General features: G+C 33.7%; 1 protein-coding gene and 1 pseudogene across 1 annotated transcript in view; one reads left to right on the plus strand and one right to left on the minus strand.

The window, feature by feature from the left end:
* Nucleotides 1-25,248, minus strand: part of LRP1B (LDL receptor related protein 1B) — a 1,450,575-nt gene that overhangs the window by 351,251 nt on the left and 1,074,076 nt on the right. The gene's annotated exons all lie outside the window — the stretch shown is intronic.
* On the plus strand, nt 8,869-9,502 carry LOC113263402 (peptidyl-prolyl cis-trans isomerase A-like; annotated as a pseudogene).

Consider the following 25,248-nt stretch of genomic DNA (forward strand, 5'->3'; position numbering starts at 1 on the left):
TCATTGATTATCCACTTCTATCTTGGTGTAACTTAGCTACAAATGACAATCCTGTTCTTTGGATTTGGGTTGTAGTAACTTTAGAGCTGAGGTAGTTGAATTTCATTATAAAGACACCCTCAGCAGTGATTTTTCCATTGGCAAGAATGGCACACTTGCCCATCTGTAGTCTGAGTCTTATAACCTATATTAGATATTCTTATTCTATAACCTTTATTACAATAGATGGAAACTTTATTGGACAAGTTACCAGTCATGATGAAGAATATGGTGAAAATAAAGAATGGTGAGTTTCATATTTTTTGTTGTCTGGAATATATAGATGATATAGATATAGATATATATAAAATTTATTTTATATTTTATATATTTTATGTTTAATTATATATATTTATATATATATGAAATAAAAAGTTAGAAAACTGTTAAGACACCTAATTAGTAACTTAGTAGGATTCACACCTGTATTTGATCATGAAGTGACATGTTGAACACCATATATCTGGCAAAACTCAGTCAATCTTCTCCCTGAATCTATTTTAGGTAATTTTCAGTAATCTACACTATCTTCCCAGCCTGGCCATTTATCTGAGGGTATTGAAAACATAAATAAATTTCCAGTTCACAAGTATTTTAAACAAAACTGAGATCAATGTAGACCCACTGTTATAAGCAACAACCTCTGGCAGCCAATATTCTGCAAATAACTGGTTCTGAGCTGAGATTATTGCAGCCAATATATTAGAAGAAACTAGGAGCTTTGTGAGCCACTTTGAAAAATAGTCCTTCACAATCAAGAAATTTGCTCTAGATTGCACCTGCAAAAATCAATATTGATTCTTGTATAAAGCTTCTTGAACCCTTAGCATGGAAGAATCAATGTCTTTGGCTGATTATGTATAGTAGCATGGCATACAATATACAGTTAATTCAATAATAAGCATTAATTCCAGGTCAGCAGACATTCATCAGCTAATGCTTTCATGAAAAGAATTCTCAGATATGCTGCATAAAGCCCAGCCAGAATAATTTGAGGGTCACTAATGGAAATAAAAAATACAGTTTCCATTATATTGTTCTTTTATAGATTGAAAATGTATTCATGCATTCAATTACTCATTATAGATGTGCTAGTATTTTCTATATTCAACTCATGTTGTAAGGTAATAAAGTTACAATATAAACCCTAATGCCTATTCTTTAGGAGCCATGATATATATATTATATAATATAGTGGTATTATATAATGTTATATGTTGTGTTATGTATGTAGTGTTTTATATATATATAATATAAACATATATGGTCTATGTATACCAATCACTGTTTTGAGCCTATTTATTTTGAAATACACCACATTCTTTTCCATTATTTGTAATAATGCTCATACATGCAATTCTCTAAAGAAAGTCAAGGTAACTGGAAATATCATTAAATATGTGTTCAATTAGAAATAATTGCTCTACTAAAATAAACAACATTGTACATTATTTTTCTAATGAGATTCAGTTTAAGAAGCTAAAGTTCCTTGAAGTTTGGGAAATAAATGCATTAGCCACAAACACAGCCTATTTCTCCTCAATATTCTGGAGGAAAAGCATTTTACTAATTTGGTGGAAAAGACTCAACATGAATGTGATATTGCTTGCTGAAGTCTAAAGCCACTTGGTTGAGAAGACAGTCCAAGGAATGAACAGAACCAAAAGTCCTGTGGAAAAATAAGAACTAAACTTGGGATCTGGCTCACAAACAGCTTATTTACAAATGGCTTTGGATAAAAGTTTGAAATGTTCCTCAGAAACAATTACAAAGTTAAGAATTCCTACTCAATTGAGAGACACAAAATGGATATGAGAATGACCAGAGATCATTCTAGGAGCAGAATTGATGTTAATTTTGTAGCCAGTGGCACCAAGGCTCTAAGAACAGATACAAAGAAATGATGCTCTGGAAAGAAAGGAGGGGACAAATTGCTGTTAGCCAGAAGATGGATGAATGTCCCTGCCTGAAATGAGATCTTTAACTTTGTGGTTTATCTTCTACCCTTCATGCCTCTGTCAACATAAGCGGTAATTTCAATAACTCTAAGTCTCCTACAATGGCCCATATCAAGAATAGGCTTTGGGGAGTATGCAACTTCTGTTCTGCACTTGAATATGTTTAGAGATTTTTCTTCAGATCTTTCCATACATAAGAAGGGAATGTAAGCTATTCAACAAGCCAAATTGCTTTCAAGCTATATCTTTGGTCCAAAAGCACTTCTGCTTCTTCATGAAAGTTATTTTAGAATTCAAATATTTCCTCAATTTGTTGTCTATCATTTCACTTCTCTTGATCAATGGGAGCTTGGTGTGAATTGGACAACACCTGCTCCAGCCCCACAGACCTCATTTTGCTATCTGTCCTTCACACTGCAGCTCCTGTCGCATAGCCTGGTACGTGTTTTATCAAAAGTGTAAATTATTGGAATACTTTGACATTTGTGCCCTCGAAAATTCCAATTAAAGAAATATATCAATCTAAGATCCAGTAAAATTTGACTATATTGAAAAAGTGGGTTACAAAAATCCTCTAACACCTACCTTCTAAAATTAATTCTCATTTATGATCAAAACATGAGCATTTGGCATTCCTCTTCTAGACAAGAAGTCAAAAATGCAACCATAGACACCCACATCATATGTAGAGTGATGTAATTTGAGCATGAGTTTATAATTTTAAAAGACTTTAAAAGAAGTTTGCCACGCATTAAATGACATTATCTCAGAGTTCGTGGGGAATCTTCTGAATGTCTCAAAGTTTTTTTTTTTCCTGTCACTTTGTTATTTTATTGTGTAACAAGTTCTCATGTAAATAAAACAAAACTCTGACTATAAAATGAGTCATATTAATTCTCTGTAAAGCACTGTGATATGCCTAGTGGTTATAAGCACGGGCTAACATTCCTGGAGGGGCATGTTCTAACTCATTTTATTGTCACAACCACTGTGTAAGCAGGTGGAATTCTTATCCCAAATTTAAGGACGAGAAGCCATAGACAGGTCAGGTAATTCAATAGTGAAGTGGGATTTAAACCCCATGAATTTTATATAGATAGATAGATAGATAGATAGATAGATAGATAGATAGATATAGATATAGATAATATTATATCATTATATCATATATATAGGATACATCCCATTATCTCATATATATATATCATTACATATATATAATCATTTTATACTTTATATTTTGTGTAAAGGTGTGCTATATCCTTTGAACAGGTGCTCAGAATCTAAATATTTCCCCCAATAAGGGAAAAAAAATCCTTTAGAGTTCTCTTGACCATTCCTTGTTGTCTAAATAAGTCTTTGAAGAAAATGTTATGAATTGCAACTTCAATAATTATTTATTAAAAAATAATAGTCATTTTTTATCTTGGCCATGGTGAAACATTCTGCAGGATCCTAAGGCATCTTTCTCCAGCCGTTCTGCTGTAATACATATCCTGGGCTCACTGTGCATAAATAAATTATGCCGGTTCAGTTAAACAGCACTGACAGATCATGAGCTTCGTTTTGATAGGCAGATTTGAAATAAGATGCTTTTCTTATTTCAGTATCTGCACAGTGCTTACTGCATTCTTAAATTTATACAGGGTGATACCTATAGTATCTACTATAGTAGAACTATAGTAATTCTAAAAGTAGTACGGCCATTCTACTTTCCTTTCCTTCATTCTAGGAAACAGAGTAATCTTTCTAAAACAAGGTCAGATTATTTCACACTTCCCCAAACCCTACAGAAGCTTCCAATTTTACTTAGAATAAATCCAAAGCCCTTCCTATGGTGGCAAGATCCAGGATGGTGTGGCCTCTGGTCACAATTCTGACCTAACCAACTCTAATGTCCCCTGTGCTGACTCTCTCCAGCTATGCCTGGTTTCTTGCTTTTTCTTGATTTATCAAGCTTTCTTCTATCTCAAGGCCTTTGTATTTGCTGTCCTTCTCTCTGGAACACCCATTCCTCAGCTCTCCTCATACCCTAGAGCTTTAATGTTACATCCTTAAAGAATACTCCATGGATCACTGCTTAAAATACCACCATTTACTTCTATTATAGACTGTTCCTTTGTCCTGTTTCTTTTGCTCCAAAAATTTTGTAACTATTTGATGGATATATTTAATTCATTTTATTATTCGTCTCCTGCACTATAATGTGAGCTCCAAAGAAGCACGAAATTATGCACTGTTGTCCTCCTAGGTCCCATAAGAGAGAGAGTGACCCATTATAGGCATTTACTATGTATTTGTTGTATGAATAAATAAAATAATGAATTAATGAAAAAAACCTGTTTTGCACATTTCCTAAAACACTATCTTTAATTTCTATCGACCATGACTTATCAGCCACATGTTATGGATAGAACTTGTGTTTGATGCTACTCCTTTTGTTAATGGAATATATAAATATATAGTCATGCATCTTCACTTATCAAGGGCTTTTTAATGTGAAACTCAAGAGCTTTGTGTAAAATTCCACAGAAAAGACAAAATTATAATTTGTCATCTATGCTATCCACAAATTGCAGTGCTCAAATGGATAATAAAACTCTGTAATCTAAGTAGCAAAGACTTTTGCAGATGACTGTTCTTTTTATGAAATTTAAATCTTCAAACAATGACTGATAGTACAGAGGGAAATTAGCCTTCCCAAGATTTCACAAGTTCATCAAAAGCTTTATTCCTTAATGAGCAATGGCAATGAAAAAAAGTTCTTATTGTGGCAGAAATCTAAAGGCAGATTTTTTAGAATAAAATATTTTAGGTGTCTGTATGATTACCTATAAAAGAGAATAAAAAACTTTTAATATCTGGCTGTCAAAGGATGAGCTTAACAAAATAAAACTTGTCTAAGATTTTCCAAGATAACCATTAAACTCTAGTAACTTCTATGGTACATGTAACAGCTGGACCTGGTGACATTATGGTGATTTTATTCTCTCGCTCTCTCAAAATATTTTAGGCATCACAAAACAATTATTCTTAAAGTCCTTGTCCATGTCCTCGGTTTTACTAGATTATAAGCTCTGTGAAGGCAGGGACCTTCAGTGTTTTGCTCTGCATTGAATCTCCAGCACAAACACGGTGCCTATGTGAAGTTATGGGTAAAATATTAATGTCTTTATTTCCTTGTAAGTGATCTTTCTCTTTGTCAAAGGCATACATATGGCAATGTGGGTAGAGTTAAAGTGTATTATGCTAAGTGAAATAAGTCAGTCAGAGAAAGACAAATACCATGATTTCACTCATATGTGGGATTTAAGAAACAAACACATGAACATGGGGGGAAAAAAAACAAACAAGAGAGGCAAACCAGGAGACAGACTCTTAACTAGAGAACAAACTGAGGGGTGCTGGAGCGGAGGTGGGTGGGACTAGGTTAAATAAGTGATGAGTATTAAGAAGGGCACTTGTTGTGATGAGCACTGGGTGTTGTAAGTGATGAATCGCTAAATTTTACACCTGAAACTGATATTATACTGTATGTTAACTAACTAGAATTTAAATAAGAACTTGAAAAAAAAAGTTTTTCATAACTAAATACAATAAGAAAAGAATTAATGCTTAGTTTTTACTTTTAAAAATAGGCGTTGAAGTTTATATTAAAAATAATATTTCTAAAAGCCAAACCTAAAAAAATTAGATAAACTACATTTATTTGGAAAAAAATATCAAGAATCAAGGACAACGTAGCAAATTAACTGTATGTCAGAACAATAGATTTGGAAAATAATTAAAAGTAAATAGGTTAGCTAAACTCCCTAGATGACCTAATAGTGTTGTTGATTCTAGCAAAGGGGATGCCTGATCTAGACTTTCACAGAGGTTTCTGGAACCAGAGATAAGGTCTGTCCATCTGGATGGGCCAGAAAGTTAGCATTGAGAATCTCCTCAATTCATTTCCTTTGTCATTTCTTGTCAGTATCAAAGAGACATTTGAATGCAGGGCTCACACCCACAGACCTCTTGCCATCCAGTGTTGCCTGTACCGAATAGCTACTTCAACTGCTCAGCTGGTCCTACTACTGACTGGTGTCCACGCACCATCCAGAAAAGCGGAATGTGTGCCCTGAGATCTTGGTGGGTCCCATCTGAACCGCCCACATGGGCATCTAACTTCAATGTCCCAAGATGCTTCTAGGTCCCAAAGTTAAGAAAGGTAGGGTCCTGGATGATCATGGTAATGTGGAATCCTCTTGGAGGATTATGGTAACATGGAAGAGACACTTGAGTCTTCAGTATCTGGTAAGACCAGAGAGCAAGAAAATCCACCACCAGTCTATCTCACATGGAGAAGGGACTAAAAGTATTTCTTGAATATTCATGGCATATCTTCTTTTTGTGACATTTACTCACAATTCATATGTACAAGTTGATATATATATACATATAAATCCATATAAATCCATATATATATATATATATATATATATATATATCCATCTTGTAAAGCTGTTTTAAGGTGGCTGTTGACAATTGTGTTTTATGTTGACTAAATATGTACATATATAGTGTTATCTACCTTAATTAAGCAAAAAAGGATAATTTTTACACTTAAATTAAGCCTGTAACACAGCTGGATTTTACAATTCTGAATATAAAATAAATAAAACTATGCCTTTTTTCCCGAGTAGAGAAAAATATATACATCCAGTATGTCCTACCTTTCCTTTATATTGGCATTATGATTAGAAAATATCACAAACGTTTTCCTCTCCAAACATTTTTTTCTTAATACCTGGTGCCATTAAGGTGGCCAAATCACAAAAATTACTCTCTGGCTCTACTTCATTGTTCATATTCTCCGTCAATCAAAAAACAAATATTGACCACCTTTTTCTCATAAGACTCTAGGAAAGACGTAGAAGAAATTCTGCTTTGAAGAACAGAATAAACATGTACAAAAGTTGTTTTTATTATTTTAACATATAATGCTTAAATGACAGAATAAGAATGTAATTTGATTGCTGGCAGTTACTGCATTGTTTATATGACTGCCATTAAAATGTGAATTTAAAAAATACAATGGCAGGCTAATGTGAACAAAGGTAACCTAGCGAGGGCTTAGAAACCCTCCTGCTTGGTTAAAATGAAAAAAGAAAACAATGTGCTTCTATTTTGTGTAAAACGCAGTAATCCCAGTATTCTATCTTCTCATGGAGAAATTCATCAAAATCGCAATTTTGCTACCTATTTATTAAACCTGAATGTACATGATCACTATTTCAATGTACAATCTTCATAGATACCATGCATATTAGGATATAATACATTGTGTGTTCCATTTTCCTGACCTAGTAACCTCAGAGGCTATGAATCATGTCTACTCAATAGTTCTAATACGTCAGAGAAAAATCAGGAAGAAAGGTAAGGGGTGGTAGGTAGTAGGTGTATGTCCAAAATAGTGTTGAACACTTTGTAGACGTTTTTTCATATAGCTTGTATTTATTAAGGTACATTGGATCTTGGACTTCTCAGCAACTTTCTCTCAGCTCTTCCAGTAACATTTATAAATTCATTTTGCAGCTTTGCTCTTTTTCTCTCTGCATGCTGATTTCCCAGCTGTTTGATCTTCTGCTATTACTTATTTCAAAAGCATTTAAGCTTAAAATGATAAAACTGGTCACAAAACTGAGTGCCAGGGCACTAATGTACACTTTTGGTTATTTAAGCAGCCAATAACTTTCATCGCCATAATGATCATATGTGAAGGATATTGATTATATGTGAAGGTGTAAAAGAGTCCTGCCATTTTTACTGATCTCTTCCTATATTGGACAGATAAAATTATTACTATAAAATCATTAAAATAAAAGACATTATCATGCCTTTGTGCTAACTTTTTATTTTCAAAAGGACACATAATAGCATTAGTCATTTCATTTTGATCAAACACAGGACTACATTGTGCAAAGCGCTCTGATCTAGTATATGACCCATGCTCTTTGCCACAAAGCAATAAGTGTTTGAGTGTTTACAGAGATTGTAAAGCAGCCACTCAGGATAAGTATTCTTTGTCCTTTATTTGTTTTCTCATTTAAGTACGAAATTCTTTGGTTTTTTAAAAGAAACACTGAAATACTTATGAACTGCTTCCGGTCTAAGGTGTTAAACATAAAATCTTCCGGGGCGCCTGGGTGGCACAGCGGTTAAGCGTCTGCCTTCGGCTCAGGGCGTGATCCTGGCGTTGTGGGATCGAGCCCCACATCAGGCTCCTCCGCTATGAGCCTGCTTCTTCCTCTCCCACTCCCCCTGCTTGTGTTCCCTCTCTCGCTGGCTGTCTCTATCTCTGTCGAATAAATAAATAAAATCTTTAAAAAAAAAAAAAAAACAAAAACAAAAAAAACATAAAATCTTCCTCATAATTACCTCCTGAATTTCCACTTTTTCTGTACATTTATTTCTAACAAAAACATTATTTGGTATCATTGTGACCTTTCCACTTACTATTTTCTCTTTAAGCCAATCCTGATTTCATTTCTAACCGAATAGAAACCAAAGCAAATTATTTCCAGAATGTTTTTGTTAGCAACTGAGAAATCTTTGTCTATACTTTCTATTTCATTTGCCTATGTTTAATCATAGGACCAGGTTATTGGAACCAGCGGGACTGAATATTACTTCTGGAGAATATCATACACTCATATACACTGGCTCCATATAAATCCATACTTGGGTTTAATCATTGTGCATAAGCTTAAACATGGAGAAAACTTGCTTCAAAGTTCCAGTTGTAATCTTGAGATGTATGACTTGATTCAGAACTTAGTTACAGGCCTTGCAGATGCCGCCACCTGGGAGCCACCCGCGCCTCCCACCAATGGTCAAACCTGCCATGTTCTTCAACATCATTGTGGACAGTGAGCCCTTGGGACAAAGTTCCAAAGGCAACAGAGAACTTTCATGCTCTGAGCACTAGGGAGAGGATTTGGTTTTAATGGTCTTGCTTTCGCAGGATTATTCTGGGATTTATGTGCCAGTGTAGTGACTTCACACACCATAATGGCACTGGTGGCAATTCCATCTATGGGGAGAAGTTTGATGATGAGAATTTCATCCTGAAACACATGGGTCCTGGCATCTGGTCCATGGCAAACATTGGACACATCACAAACAGTTTCCAGTTTTTCATCTGCACTGCCAAGATTGAGTGGTTGGATGGTAAGCATGTGGTATTTGGCAAGGTGAAAGGCGACATGAATATTATGGAAGCAATGGAGTGGCTTGGGTCCAGGAATGGCAAGACCAGCCATTGGATCACCATGGCTGACTGTGACAAATCTAATAAATTTGACTTGTTTTATCTTGACTACTAGACCATTCCTTCTATGGCTCAGGAGAGTACCCCTTTACCCCCATCTGCTCAAAACATCCTATAATCTTTGTGCTCTTGCTGCAATTCTATGGGTTCCATATTTTTCTTACTCCCAAGTCTAGCTGGAATGCAGAGTTAAGTCTATGATTATGAAATACTAAAAAACAACAACAAAAGAACTTAGTTACGAACCTACAAAACTGGAAGTGTGGTATGTCTCTTAGAAATGCAAAAATTCTAATTGAAATATTGGTGATGGAGGCATAAATTCATTTTTTCTCATCTCAGATTCAATCCAGGGGACACACATTTTTGGTGAATGCTTAAAAACTGTTTAACATTTCATGATTCCACCCTCATCACAAAAATCCAACCCAAATCCAGACAGCACAGTTGTTTGTTTCTAAAAATCCCACAGCACTGAACTTGATCTTTACTCCAAGCTGATAGCTATCAAGAGCCCCCTAACAGAAATCTCCAGGAAGGAATAGAAGCATCTCTTCTCTACGTAGGTGGCACTGGTACACCTCCAAGGTCAGGTCCATGAGATTCATTCAATTAGCTAGTGATGATAGTTAAAACCATAATAATAAATCTTATAATAGATTCAAAATTTACTGAGGAATTGCATCTTGTTAACAAGTCTGAAAATATAAATATTGATCCTCAAAAAAATTAGATGCCAGCAATACAATCAGAACAAAATAGGATGGACACTGACTTAAACTTATATGGTAAAATTTGAATTTGACAGAAAAACTAAGACTTCATAATAAAATTAAGACCAGCAATTTGTGACTTGGGAAAATTGATCTCATTAAAATTAATGGCTACACGTGACAACGCATATGTCACAATCTATAATCTATACAATTCGAATCTGAAAAAGCTGAAGAATGTAATTTTCACTATATAATTTACCTGCAAACTAATAGATTCCATAAAATTAATTCATTAAAGTTAAAATAACAGTGAAAAATAATTGTGAACATTTACAAGCATTTGATAGAAAATTAATCGAGGAATTTTTTTGAAATTTTTACATTTGTCAGATTCTTTACTGAATTGTTGGTACACATAAACATGTAGCCAAACTATTTGAGAAGTTAAATGTCAATGTGAAATGTTGGAGTGAAAAACAAAACACAAAAACTGATACTCTATAGAAGCTGTAAAATGGTTAAAAGCTCAAACTCTGATGTAAAATAATTCTGATTCTAAATCTTTGCTCTACCAAATGTGTGACCTTAAGCAATTATTTAACTGTTTTAATCCTCATTTTTTTTCTTTTTTTCAATCCTCATTTTTTTCATCTTCAATATGGCAATTATATATTATTGCCCATTCCACATTGTTGTAAATATTAAATGGCATACTAGAAATAAAATGCACAGAGTTGCACTGGGTACATAATGAGTTTGCTACTTGGTTAAATGGACTGTTACCATTAGACATAAAGTTTATTAACTGCCTGTCTTTCCATGTTAAGGTTTTAAATATAATCAATCTTTCTTTCTTCTATCCTAACAAAGACCTCTCTTTCTTTCTATATTAACCCTTTCCAATATTCTTGATTTGAAACTTTAATTTTTAATGATATTACTCAATTATTTGCCTTAATTCCTGAAATTAGAGAAATGTTGCTGTTATTTTTTTCTACTCACATTATAGTTTCTGTAATACATATTTTACGCAATTTATATCGTTTTCAGAGTTTGAATAGATTCACAGTCTGTCATCAGGGTCTGCAATATAATAATACCTACCTACTTTATATTATGTTCAAAACTCAATTTTCATAATTCCACCTACCCAAATAGACCAAGAGAGAAAAGTAAGTATTCCTAAATGTCAGCTCTTTGGATTTTGAAGTTAGATTTCATGCATTAGTTGTTTCTTTTCCCAGGATAAATCTTGCTAGTTCTCATAGGTCAGGGTTTTGAGACCATCCCAATAATCCTACTCTGAAAGTACTTGGGTCTGTGAATTTCCTTTAAGAACATGACAGGTGAATCTGAACCCCACAGGTTTGAGCACTGAGTATAGAAATCACATTTTGCATTGCTTAACAAAGCACTTCTGTTGGTACATCATGTAATACATAGTTTTACTTTAGTAGATGGAGAAATTGAAGGTCAGGGAGGTAAATAACTTCTAAGATTATGTAAGTGGCAAAACCTATATTCAAAGTCAGATCTATCTGATGCCAAAGCCCATGTACTTTCTTATACCCACCTGCCTCCTCTATTCCAGGCCCCATTCATCAATAAATACTATTCACATATAGTGTTAGTATTTAAATATTAACAAAACATAAACTTTGTTACTTTTAATGCTGAAGCACAAAGTAACTACATTTTATAATTTGGGTTGCTTATTTTTCTATGTTGTTTATCGTTTGAAATAAAATTAACCATTTCGGCACCATTCCTGGATATATACACACATAAATGTAAATGTGCATGAGCACACACATACACGTATATACAATGTGTGTACGTATCAATGTAAGTGAAAGACCTGGGCATGTATGTATAGATGTATGTGAAAGACATGTGCATATATATGTGTGTGCGTGTGTTTGTTTTTGGAGTATATAGGCATACCTATACATATGTACAAATGTTTACAACATAAATACATATACATTGAAACATTGCTTTCTTGGTGTTTCTTGATATTTTCTAGACAAATGGAGTTATTCCAGTTATCTGCTTTGGATAAATGAAATATATTTTGAATACTAATGAGAAAATGTGTTATAATTAAGTGAAATAATTTTCTAGTTTTTCTTTGCATTTAAATGGAGTGAAAATTCTGAAATTATAAGTCAAAACATGTTATATTCATTAGCAGCTTGCAAAGTTATTTTTAAAATTCTGCCTGTAAATGCTTTCTTTAAAAAATTATTGAAGTCCGAATGTCTACATATTTTAAATATTTTAGAGAAATATATTTTAAGGTTATAGTCATATAAATGTATATGACCAGTGGACACAATATTTTTCTGAGTGAATACTGAATAATATTTTAAAATAGTATGAAGTAATACCACTTCTCAGTGTCAAAATAGAGAAAAAGATATATATTTAAAAGTAAATTATCTGAAAGAAATTCCAGCTATTCTCTCATACATATTAAATACCTAAATACTCTGAATTTTTAAACTCTTAAAAATCTGCATTTAAAGAAATAATTACAAAGAAAAAACTTTAATGACATTTACTAATTTTCTAGTATTATTTTTCTACTAATTTTCTAATGATTTGAAAATGAAAAAAATGGGCCTATTAAGATAAATATTACTTTGATTACAGATTTCAATCACATAGAAGATTAGAAGGATTTAGTTCCTCCTCCATTTCCAATTACCATCTACCAACTAGCAGAACAGCAGTAATAGACCTTAGTTTCAAGAGAAGAAAAGTTAGCTAGACGCAAAGAAATCTTTATAACAATAAAAAAAAATGTTTTAAGATACAACATCTAGTTACCAGTGGCAAACTACATAGAATTAAAACTATATTTTGAGAGACTGTAATTTGAGAGACCTTTATGGACCATTCCATCTACAGGTTTAATGAGTTCTTAAAAAGTTAATATTGTTACACACTCACAAAACACATACACAAGCCTTCATACTTTCCAGGATGAAATAGCTTCTTCAACTCTTTTTATTTTACATTGTCAGTGAGCTATAGTATTGCACTTCACATTCTCCTCTTTTTTCTATGCTTTTTTAAACATATGCGTTAGACCCTCCCATTTATTCACTTATTCAACAAATATTTATTGAGTGTCTAGTATACATGATGAGCTGGCATGTAATTTATCATCCAAACGGAGACAATTGTGAGAGTGTAATAGCTGTTGATAACAAGTAAGAAGGTGTTGGTAACAATCATGTCAGGTCAGCAGGCACAAAATGGAACAGCCCTGGGCAACTGAAGAGTATGGGCATTTGGTCTATATGTATGCTGGGGACAAATCAGCGGTGGTCCCTACACTCATCAACCACACAGTCTAGGGGACAAGTTAGACCCAAATCAGAAAATCAATTTTAAAAAATATATATGTATACATTGTGCCACGTATCAAGAAAATACAGTGCTGAGTTGTGGAATAGGGTGAAGAATGTGAGGAGTTGGGGTGATCAGATCATTCTCTGAGAAATGAAGGATAAGAAAAATATTGACACGGGTAAGCACAGAGGGTGGGATAGGATTTAGGGGTAACATACTGGAAAAGAACTTTCCAGGCAGAGGAAATCACACATGACAAATCTGAGGTAAAACAGCTTGAAGAACTGAAAGTCTAGTTAGCCTTAAATCTCAAGAATCACACAGGAATGGTCTGGAATCCAAGGAAACAGATTTTGCAAGGCCTTTAAAGATGCAGCAAGGAGCATGAATTTTTATTTAATTGCAACCTAGTGCCTTTAAGCAGAGAAGTGATATAATCCCATTCTTAGAGCATTATCACCCTGGCAGCTTTATGGAACACAATTTATAGAGTTAGAGACAGAAGTTAGAGACTGTCTACAGTTGCAACCAGAATAGCAATTGTGATGATTAGCTAGACAAGGACACTGGTGATGGGGATGGGGAGAAAGGGACTGACCCAAGATATATTTTAGAGGTAAAACTGATCAGATTATATCTCTAGAACACTGATCTTCAACACACTTTCTGAACTCTGGCCAATATTTTAAACTGCCTTTTAAATATTTTCAGCATAGACATTTCCTAGGTCCATGAAATTTAACAAATCTAACACTAACCTCAAGATAATGTTCTCAAAGCCCAAGCCTGTTCTTCATCTGGTATTCCCTATATCGATTGTGATTTCCCCTATTTAATTCAAGGTGGAAACCAGAGTTACATAAGTACATCTCCCTCCCTTCACTTGCCACATTCAAATGACCATCAATTGCTGTCAATTTTTTTTTTCTCTAAATCTTTGAAATACAGCCTTTACCCTGTTCTTCACCCTTAGCACTACTATCCTTTATGTGGGTAGTGGCGATTATATCCCACTAATAGCACTTCCAAGGAAAGAACTATTTATGTTTTTTGAATCTCAAATTCTAACTTCTCTCCAGTCTACATGTTACTGAACGGAACTTTGGGGCTAATTCCATAGTTGAAAGATCCAAAAAATGTAACTTCCTTTCTTTCAGGAACTCAGGAATTTGATTGCTGTTAAACTCAGGGTGTCTGAGTGGCTCAGTCAGCTAAGTGTCTGCCATAGGTTCAAGTCATGATCTTAGGATCCTGGGATCGAGTCCCACATCAGGTTCCCTGCTCAGTGGGGAGTCTGCTTTTCCCTCTGTGCATCCCCCCCACCCCGCTTGTGTGCACATGTCACTCTCTCTCTCCCAAAATTAAATAAATAATATCTTAATAAATGAACAATAATATAAATAAATAAATAAATAAATAAATAAATAAATAAATAAAATCTCTTACACTGTTGGTGGGAATGCAAGCTGGTGCCGCCACTCTGGAAGACAGTATGGAGGTTCCTCAAAAAGTTAAAAATAGAGCTACTCTATGACCAGCAAGTGCACTACTGGGTATTTATCCAAAGGATAAAACTAGTGATTTGAAGGAGCACATGCACCCCAATGTTTATTGCAGCAATGTCTACAATAGACAAACTATGGAAAGCACCCACATGTCCACTGATTTCAACTGAAAGTGCACGGGGAAAACCTCAATAGGAGATAAATGGTGATGCTCTTTGAGGGGTTTAAATCATCAGGGTTTAATAGAGAATATATCATTCCTTGGAAGAATCCCACCGAGAAATAAACAATTTTTAAAGCACTAAAACTGTTGGACTTACAAATAAAACCAAAAGAAAGTGAGTTCTCCTTTGCTCTCCTTTGGCTGTCTATGTATTTCTCGCTATTGGCTCGGATGAAAGGGGACCATGGACATGGAACCCCATGGGAGGTTTTATTTGTAAATAAAACTACTTTAATGTTTCTCTCTTTTGAGAAATATGTACTTTTAGATTCTTGTTTTTCTCTCATAAAGAGATATACATATTATACTAAAAAAATAAACTTCACAGGAGAAACCATTTTCCTTGGGGCAAATATTAATTCTCAACATGCTACTCTATTGGCAAACAAAGTTCTTTTTGTTTTTAATTTCTGGATACTACTTTGCATTTTCTATGTTTTCTAATAGAAAAGGCAGAGATTTATCAGAAGCTTCAGAAAAAGAGATGAAGGCAATTCATCTGGCACTAAAAGAGAAAGAGTTTAGGTAAATCATTTTAAAGACTGGCCTGATAGCATTACAATTTAGAGGCAATAAAACTAGAGCATTTCATTAAAAGAATATATTCCTTAGGTCCAAACAGGACAAGTGAACCAGGAAAAGGAATTGTACCATTTGACTGAAGGACATAAGAGGCTGAGGAACTTGATTTAAATGGTTCCTAAGGTAAGTCCCTGATGTAGCATCCCCCACTAAAATGACTTGGAAGGAACTCAGAAGAAATACAAGGTGACAATTCACATCCCCACTAAATTCTGGTAATGTTGGAAAACTTGCCCCAACTTTAATGAGAGATATCCTATAATTACGAGGCCAATGGGCCTGGATGAAGAAACACAACTAGTAACAGGAATATTTAGCCAGGGAAAATAAAGTAAATATATTAAAATAGAAGTTAATATGTATTGTTTTCACAACCTCATTGTCTATTCCCTAGTTCAGAAGTAGTAAATCGAAATGAACCGCAAACCAAGTAATCGTACATGACTGTATGAGCATTACTTCTTAGAGAGTACCTTAACCCCCTTTCCCTAATTATGGGCTGTAATATTCATTTTTCTTCAACCATTCCAGGAAGCAACTGAACAACCTGGCAGTAAATTTAGGAAATAAAAACTGGAAGAAGTTATTTGACCTTTGGAGGCACAGTTCCCCAATGCCTAATGTGGTAGAGGGAAGAGATAAAAGAAGGGGATTGTAGTTTTTCATATATTCCACAAAGCTAAGATGTCATAGAAGCAACTATTTTGATTAAAAGAAAATACCACATGGTCTAGAACATGTAGATGAAAGACTCATAGACACTGAGAATCAGGTTAAGAGACATATAAATCACTCCGCTTTTAAGCTGAAGGTTTAAGAAAGTCATCTGAGTAGAATCAAAGGCAAAACATACATGATGATTATTATCTAACAACAGGTTTGCCTTCTAAGGTAGAAAAACAATTGAACGGGGTGCCTGGCTGTCTCAGGCAGTAGAACATGAGACTCTTGATCTCAGGGTCATGAGTTCAAGCCCCACACTGGATGTAGAGCTAATTAAAAAAAAAAAAAAAAAAAAGACATAGGAGTACCTGGGTGGCTCAGTCGGATAAGCATCTGATCCTCAATTTCAGTTGAGGTCTTGATCTCAGAGTCATGAGTTCAAACCGTATGTTGGGCTTCATGGTGGGCATGCAGCCTACTTAAAAATATATATATGTAGAAAAACAATGGGAAGATAGAAACATAATTCTAATGTATAGTACCTTCAGAAAAAGGGAAAATGAATTTCCTCCAAAGGCTTAGGGAATAATACACTTCCGAATATGGGTAGAAACAGAAGAACATATTAGAAAATGACCTGATATCTAAAGTTTATAGAATGCAAAATAAATTAAATTAAAAAAAGATATTATGAAGGAGTAGCAGAAAGTCAAAAGAAAAGAAAATGCTAATAAAAAGCAAGGGACTGAGATAAAAAGGAAGATATTTGAGATAAGGGAAGATTATAGGAATTCCACTAAGGCAAAAACAAAATTAAAATTTACAAGTGGCACAGTAAAGAACACTATTGCCATTTTCAAACATTGAATTACTGATGAGAAGGATTTGAGACACTCTCCCACATAAATTTGTAGAGATAAAAATAAGTAAAAATACAAAAGATATGGAGGAGACTTAGATGCTACCGAACTATAAAACGACTAAAAACCTGGAACAAAAGCAGTAATCAAAGATAAAATTTTTAACTACATAACTGATGAAAACATTGCACATGAAGAGTAAAAACCATAGGAAAAATTTAGTGGGAGAGACCCATTTAGACTTATTCTGGACAATTTTCACTCGTGACAATATTCACATGAACTTGAAGACAGGAAAATACAATTATAAACAAAGTGGGTTATAAAAAGTAATATATTTGGGTTTTGTCCATAGTTCTTGGCACAAAGTTTCTACAATCCTTAGAATTTCCTAAGTGATAGTCTTTTAATATTCATAAGAAGCCACTTTGAGCACATCTGAGTTTATGCTAATGAAGTGACAAGGTGGGACTCTGGATAGTCTTAAGATGGGACAGGTAACCAAACAAGTGATTAGAAACTTGGAATCTTCAGCCCCACCCCCTAACCTCGTGAAGAAGAAAATGATCTGGGGAACCTGCCGACTCAGCTCCGTAAAAACTCCCGAACAAAGATATTTGATGGGTTTGTGGGTTGGTAAATGCATCCACATGCTGGGAGGGTGGGACACCCCAATTCCATGGGAACAGAAGCTACTGCATTTGGAACACTTGTAGACCTCGCCCTATGTACCTCTTCGTCTGGTTGTTCATCTGCACCCATTCTAATATTCATTTTAATAAACTGGTGAATGCAAGTTAACATTTCTGAGTTTTCTGAGCCACTAAAGAAAATTAAACAAACCAGAGGAAAGGGTCACGGGAACTGGTTTACAGCCAGTCTGTCAGAAGCAAAAACGGGACTTACACTGGTGTCTGCAGTGGGCGCAGTCCTGTGGGAATAAACCCTTAATCTGTGGGATCTGACGCTATCTTCAGGTAGACAGGCTCAGAATTATATTAAATTCATGGTATACTCAATGTCTTCTGAAAATGGGAGCACTGCTTGGTGGTGTTGAGAAAAAAAAAAAAAACATGTTGAACATAGAACAAAATTCACACTGACTTCACACACCTCTATTGCAAAAAAATTTTAGAAGAAAATGTTAAAATGTTAAATGTTAAAAACAGAGTTCTGGGAGAAAGACATTAGAAAAAAAATTTAGAATCAGGCAGGTTTTCTTTCATGTACAAAAGAAACAACAATATTATCATAAACGTAGGAATAGAAATAAACTGTTCAAGTACTATTTTAAAATAGTTTGTTGAAGACTCATGATCGTCCATCTAAAAAATAAGTCCGAGTAATGAAACAATGGAAGAAAACAGATATAATCTATTTTATGATATTACTGAAACTAGTTAAACATGTTCAAAAAATTATCGAAGATGGTGTTACAAAGCTTGATACGAGTTTCAAAACCTATTCTTGAAATCAAGATTTTTTAAAGAAGATTTTATCTATTTATTTGCAAGAGAGAGAGTGCACAAGACAGAACACAAGCAGGGGAGGTACAGAGGGAGAGGCAGAAGCAGACAGACATCCCATTTAGCAGGGAATCTGACATGGGGCTCAATCCCAGGACCCCAGATCATGACTTGAGCCAAAGGCACACTTAACTGACTGAGCCACCCAGGTGCCCCAAAATCAACACTTTAAAAATGAATACCAGAGCTCTTGATTTAAATCTATAAATTATATTAACAAAGTCTAAAGCTTTGAGGTTATTGAGTAAAGTTGGAAAAAAATGTTGCCCTACTTATTTTATTTGTTAGCATCTCCCTAAAATCTAGTGACTGCTCCATTAGTCATCCATTCTAAGGAAATAACTTTATTTATACTTGTGAAAATTGGAAATATCTGAAATGACCAATTATTATAGGATATTGAGAGAAATTATGATATAGTCATTTGATAAAGTACCACTGAAATCATGACATAAATTTATATATTTATATAGCCATAAAAACCGGTATATTTAATGACTGTGTGTCATTTCCCACTATGGAAGAGTGGGAAAAGTATTATGATACAAATACCTATCCAATTTGAATTAGGTTTGATTGAATGTCTTACATATATGCGTATGTATGCATGTATAGATGTATACATCATACATATTACATTCCATTCAAAATAATTGATTCTAAAATTTGCTTATAGGAAAATAGTTTGGGTGGTATTAACTTCCATTATAAATCATGGATATCCTGCTATTTTTATTAATGGAACCCTCTGCTATAGTTTTGAATTTTAATGATTTCTTATTACAGTTACATATAATAGATAATAAATGACAATTTCGCCATTACACTATCAAAATTAAGCATTTTGTTAATATCTGGGAATTTGTGCTGCAAGATCACCATTCAACATTTGTTTATTTCTGAGGTAACTGTACATACAAGCATGTACTGGGTAACAATTTTCACAATAAACGTCAGAGTCATTGTTTAACAAAACAAAAATGAGTTTTTATATAGAATTGGTATTTTATGCATAAGCATAAATGGCTAATATGTGCATGTCTTATGTTAGTAGAAACTTGGAAATATAGAGCTGGCAGGGCATGTTAGTTGTGTATGAACAAGTAGAAAAAAAATCTGAAAAGTTTTCCAGTTAAATACGAAAGATAAAATACATTTATCATCACACCCTTCTAATACTCCACATGAATGAAAATAAAGACATTAAAACACACACACAAATTTTAAAAATGAAATTATAGCAGAGATGTCAACAATAATTTGAAGTTTCAATTTTGACATACTAGTAATAAATAACTCATCAGATTTGGGAAAGATGGATGCTAAGGATCTATAATTTTTTGCTACTGCAGAATCTCGGAAGAGCCCAGGAATTAGAGATGGCAGGTATCACTGCTGGCAGGGTATGGGTGAGTCTGAAAAAATGAAGATTTGTTTGAAAGTCTGATTTAAGAAGCCCTTACATATGCTGACAGAAGATGAGGAGTATACTATGGAGAAGCTGATCTACAGAAAATCCGGATTTCAAAACACCAGTCAGAGCTAAGGGTGAACACACCAAAGGAAAAAGGGAATTAAGGAAAAGCCAGCATCCTGAGCAGAGATATCCCACTATGGCTATCAAAGGACAATGAAATAACACCGTATATTTGAGGAACAGCTCCAACATGAAAGGCCCAGACAAAAAGAGTAATACATTGAAAAGGAAAATGAAGAAAACAGAAAGAATATAGGAAAATAATATATAATCATGAAACAAATACTAAGGAATGTCCCAAAAAAGAGCTTCAGAAAATTATAATATGGTAGCAAAAAGCTTAAAAATCAATAGAAAAAATTGGAAGATAAATTTGAGGAGATCCCCCAGAATATAACACAATAAAGCAATGATAGAAAGTAGGCATTTTTCAGAAATGTAAAGTTGTAAAAGCTTACTTTCTTGAATATTTTGGGGGATGCTAGTGAGAAGACATACACATATCTCTTAAGAAAATAATATAATGCAATAGTGATAGGTACCATAAGCAAAGGAGAGAAAAAAAGAGATAATGACTAATTCCATGGAGACTAGAAAGTTGTATAAGATAATGTAACCATGTAATACACTACTTGGTTTAACCAACTTTAAAATGTATATGATAGTAATTTTAATGTAAAGAATAATGAAGAAATTAAATATAATTGTAATATAACCATAATGGAAGGATGGGGTAGGAAATATGTATTAGGTGGGAAGTCTGTAAGCTATTTAAGAAATCCAAGCTCTTTTTGTTCATGTTTGGAAGGGAGAGATAATATATGAAGCTGAATTATAAGGAAATAGAAGTATTATATACACACACACACACACACATATGTATGTATGTATATATATATATATATATATATATATATATATATATATATATATATATATAGAAAGAGAGAGAGGGAGGGAGGGAGGGAGAGAAAGAAGTGACAAGGAACAGCTAAAAGTTTAAATTAACTGCATCTGGGAAACGGTAATGAGACTGGGAAATGCTGCATAGTTGATTGCTAGTTTGTACAATTTATAAAACTATTTGATTTTAAAACTATGAATGCATAAAACTTTGATAAAAATAGAAGTGAAATTTCAAAATGATGCTTAAAAGAAAGAAACCAAAATTTTAAAGGTAGGTATAACCACGTGGTCAGATTATGAGTGCTTTTAATTTTCTTTACTATACTTCATATTTGTATTATGAAACTTTTCTTCAATGAACTTGTATTACTATTCTTTTGAATCTGTGTTACTATTATAAGCAGATTAAAAAGACTGAGAAAAAACTGAGGAAACTCAGCAATTATGATTTTGAAATAGCTTATTATTATGAACAAATTATGAAATTAAAGAAGATAAATATATATATTTTTTAAATTTTATTTATTTATAAGAGAGAGAGAGTGAATGCGAGGGCACAAGCAGGGGGAGCAGCAGAGGGAGAGGGAGAATCAGTCTCCCCACTGAGCAGGGAGTTCGGCCCCGGAGTGGGGAGGGGGGGGGTGGCTGGAGCCAAAGGCAGATGCTTAACCAACTGAGCCACCCAGGCACTCCAAAGATACATAATTTCTGAAAATAAATATCTTGATATTTAACATATTTTATGAGAATTAATAAGAATGTAAAAAGGAATACAGGTCTTGCTCTTTAGCAGATATTTTAAAGCCTGTTAACATTTAAACTTTGAAGATTGATTGGATAATTTGAATAAATGGACTTGACATCTTGTTAAAAAAGAAACTGTTCCATTATATTTTTCTGTATACTTTTATAAAATGCTGAATATTAGTCTCACTTCATCAGTGTGAAGCATTTCCTCTAAGTGAGAACAGATGGTTTTTATTACTAATTCAGAAGATTTTTTTCCCCCAATAACATAGACTGAAGTTATAAATGGGATTTCCCAGACTTACTCCATTTTGGGCCATATGTTTAAGAGAGATTATGCTTACTCATAAGAGACAAGAAGGAGTGCTAAGCAAAAATGGGTTTGACATCTGAAACGTATTGTAAAGGGTCTCTTACTATCGTTAAGAAACATCTGCTCTCTGTGTTGTTCACACAACTCGTTAAAGATTGTCATTTGAAATACTACTGCCAGGGCATTGCTTTTTCCCACACATCAATAAGTATAATCATTACTGTCAAATGATAGCATTAAATAAATTCTACCCAGGGTTTCCTAAATGGGCAGAGTTGTCCCAGGATGACACAAGAGAAACTTTTATGGGTTCTTAAATTCAGTTGGATTATATACATAAGGTGTCTCCTATCTCTCTATATTTTCAGCCCCTCTTGAATTATGCTCAAAATGCAGTAGACGTTCAATAAATGACTGACTTTATATTTAAGGAAATATTAAGAATTTCTTAATTCACCAGAGAAATAAGGGTTAAATTATTACCATGCTTTAAAAATACAGCAGTTTCCAAGTCCTATATTCATTAACCTTGATGGTAATCATCTGTTATATTTTCTATATTTCTAGTAAATGAATTTTGAATTATCTTTATTCAGTAATTTAATAAATTTCTAAATATTTCAATAATTTTTCTTATCATTGTCCGGGATATAAAATCTCAAAACACTTCTGTAACTCATGCCAGATCTTTTAAATGTTCATAACAAATCTATGTCTTTTGTACAGTTAAACTAACTCACTAATGCTGCCTGCACTTCAAACCTGGTTAGCTCACTCATTTGATCCTCATATAACTACTGACCATTTTGATGGGATCTTTCCATTCCTGGCATTGCACTTATTTTCTATTCACTGTCTATAAAAAAAAAAAAAATCACTTTTCTAAAGTTGGAGGAAAATGGTTTCTACCATTCAGTCTTTTTTTTTTTTAAGATGGTTATTTTTATTTATTTGAGAAAGAGACAGCAGAGAGAGAGAGGGAGAGAGAGAGTACGAGTGGGGGTGAGGAGCAGGGGGAGAGAGGGAACAACATGGGCTCAATCTCAGGGCCCTGGGATCATGACCTGAGCTGAAGGCTGACTCTTAACTGACTGAGCCACCCAGGCGCCCCTACCATTTAGTCTTTGACATAGTTTACAACTCTAAACTTACCTAAGTGGAAGAAAAAAAAAATGCTTATTGCCCTTTTCTTAATTTACTAGTAATTCAAATATTTCATCTAATCAGTTGGTTCAATTTTGTATTTATGAAGTTGGGTTTGTTTGTTTTTTTTCTTTTTATATTCACTGTGATGAATGCTGAAATACAAAGCCCTCACACTTAGGGAATTCAGACTCGGAGCTAGAGACAGCAATACCAAAAAATAGCAAAGATTGTACCTTCTTCAAATACATATTAGTTTATGAATATGTCACATTTTAATTTTTCCTATGGAAATTTTCAGGTAAACACAAAAGTAAAGAGAGTTGTCTGATGAACCCCTAAGGACCCATATATTTAGTTTGAACTAGTATCAACATATAGCCAATTTTGCTTCATCTATAAAATTCCCCATTTCCCTACCCTCAAGGCACCACTGGATTATTTGGAAGAAAATCCAAGATATCAGAATCATTTCATCAGTAAATATTTCAATTTGTACCTCTGAAAAGTAAATATTCTTTATTAAAATATCATGATTACAATAACAAAGCTCTAAACCTTTATTATCCAAGTAGCTTCATTACTTTAGAAAGAAAGACACAGAAAGAGAAATCTCCATATTCTGTCTCCTGGTTTTCTGTCTATGCCTACCTTTGATAGGGAAGAAAGATCTTTCAAGCCTTCATAACTTCTTACAGTTGTTCTTTTTTATTTTTTTTTCTTTTTCCACTGTATATTTTTAATCTTGTGAGTGGTAATTCGTGATCACGTTTCTACTCCAATACACCAAATAAATCATTCTTTCCTTAGGGAATGACTATATTGTTTCATTTTTCATGAATTTGTTTAAGAGTGTGATTCCTTTCTAGACCAGTCATTGGTAAAGGGAGAGAAAGAAGCTCCTAGAGGGCAGGGACTAGATATTTTCTATTTATATTTTATCAGAGGCCAGGCAAGTACCTGACATACAAAAAGCATTTCATGTATCTTAAACTAAGAGAATAGGCAAGATATAAATTTCCTGTTTTACTAGTTTAATTCCCATAGGGACAAGTTTAACTGGTTTTATATTTCATTTGGTACATGGGGACTCAATAAATGTCATATAATAATTCTGGGAAGGTGAGTCATCTCTGTCAGACCACAAATAGAGAATGACACATGCTTTTTGTTTCTTCCATTCCTCAGTGATTTTAGAATTGTTCTTGTCACTGTCACAAAAAGCCCAGACCTACTGTTAAAAATGGAAATCTGCCAACAGATTCTGTAACGTGAAAACACCTTGGCAGATTTTGTGACAATATATGATAATTTGTGATGTAGAAACTTCACATTTTTGTTTTATTTTAAAGAGATGTACTAATTCTAACAAAATTATGATTGAACATTATTTTGGCACTATTTCAGGATGTTGCCTTTAAAATTTGCAGACAGTGATTAGAAAAATTACAATGGATATTCTTGTTAATAAGATGGATTATGCTAGAAAAATACTAAAGGAAGATGAATATTACTTTTTTGGCAAGGGCACTGAAAAATTTTCTTTTAAAAAACTATTTTTATCATCCCATTATCCAAATATGTCCTTACATAAGAAAATTCTGTCTGCTGCTCTCTCTCCTTTCCTCTTTCCATTTCTTGTTGTTAGAAGCTACTGTTTTTAGCCAGTATTGTAATTTTCTAGACTTTTGATTTTTCTTTTATTAATTGTGTGTGTACATAGGTGTGTGTGTGTGTGTGTGTGTGTGTGTGTGTGTGCAATCTCCTTGGATTATTTGTCTGATTTATAAAAAGAAAAGCTTATTGGTTTCACTTAGGGATTTTCAGTAATTTTAAATAATTATAGGCAGAAAATTTGTAAGAAATAAAGAGAAAAATTTCAGAGAGTTTTTGTTTCATTTTGTTTTCATATGTAGAA

The sequence above is a fragment of the Ursus arctos genome, unplaced genomic scaffold (assembly GCF_023065955.2).
Source record: "Ursus arctos isolate Adak ecotype North America unplaced genomic scaffold, UrsArc2.0 scaffold_1, whole genome shotgun sequence".
In the NCBI taxonomy this organism is placed as follows: Eukaryota; Metazoa; Chordata; class Mammalia; order Carnivora; family Ursidae; genus Ursus; species Ursus arctos.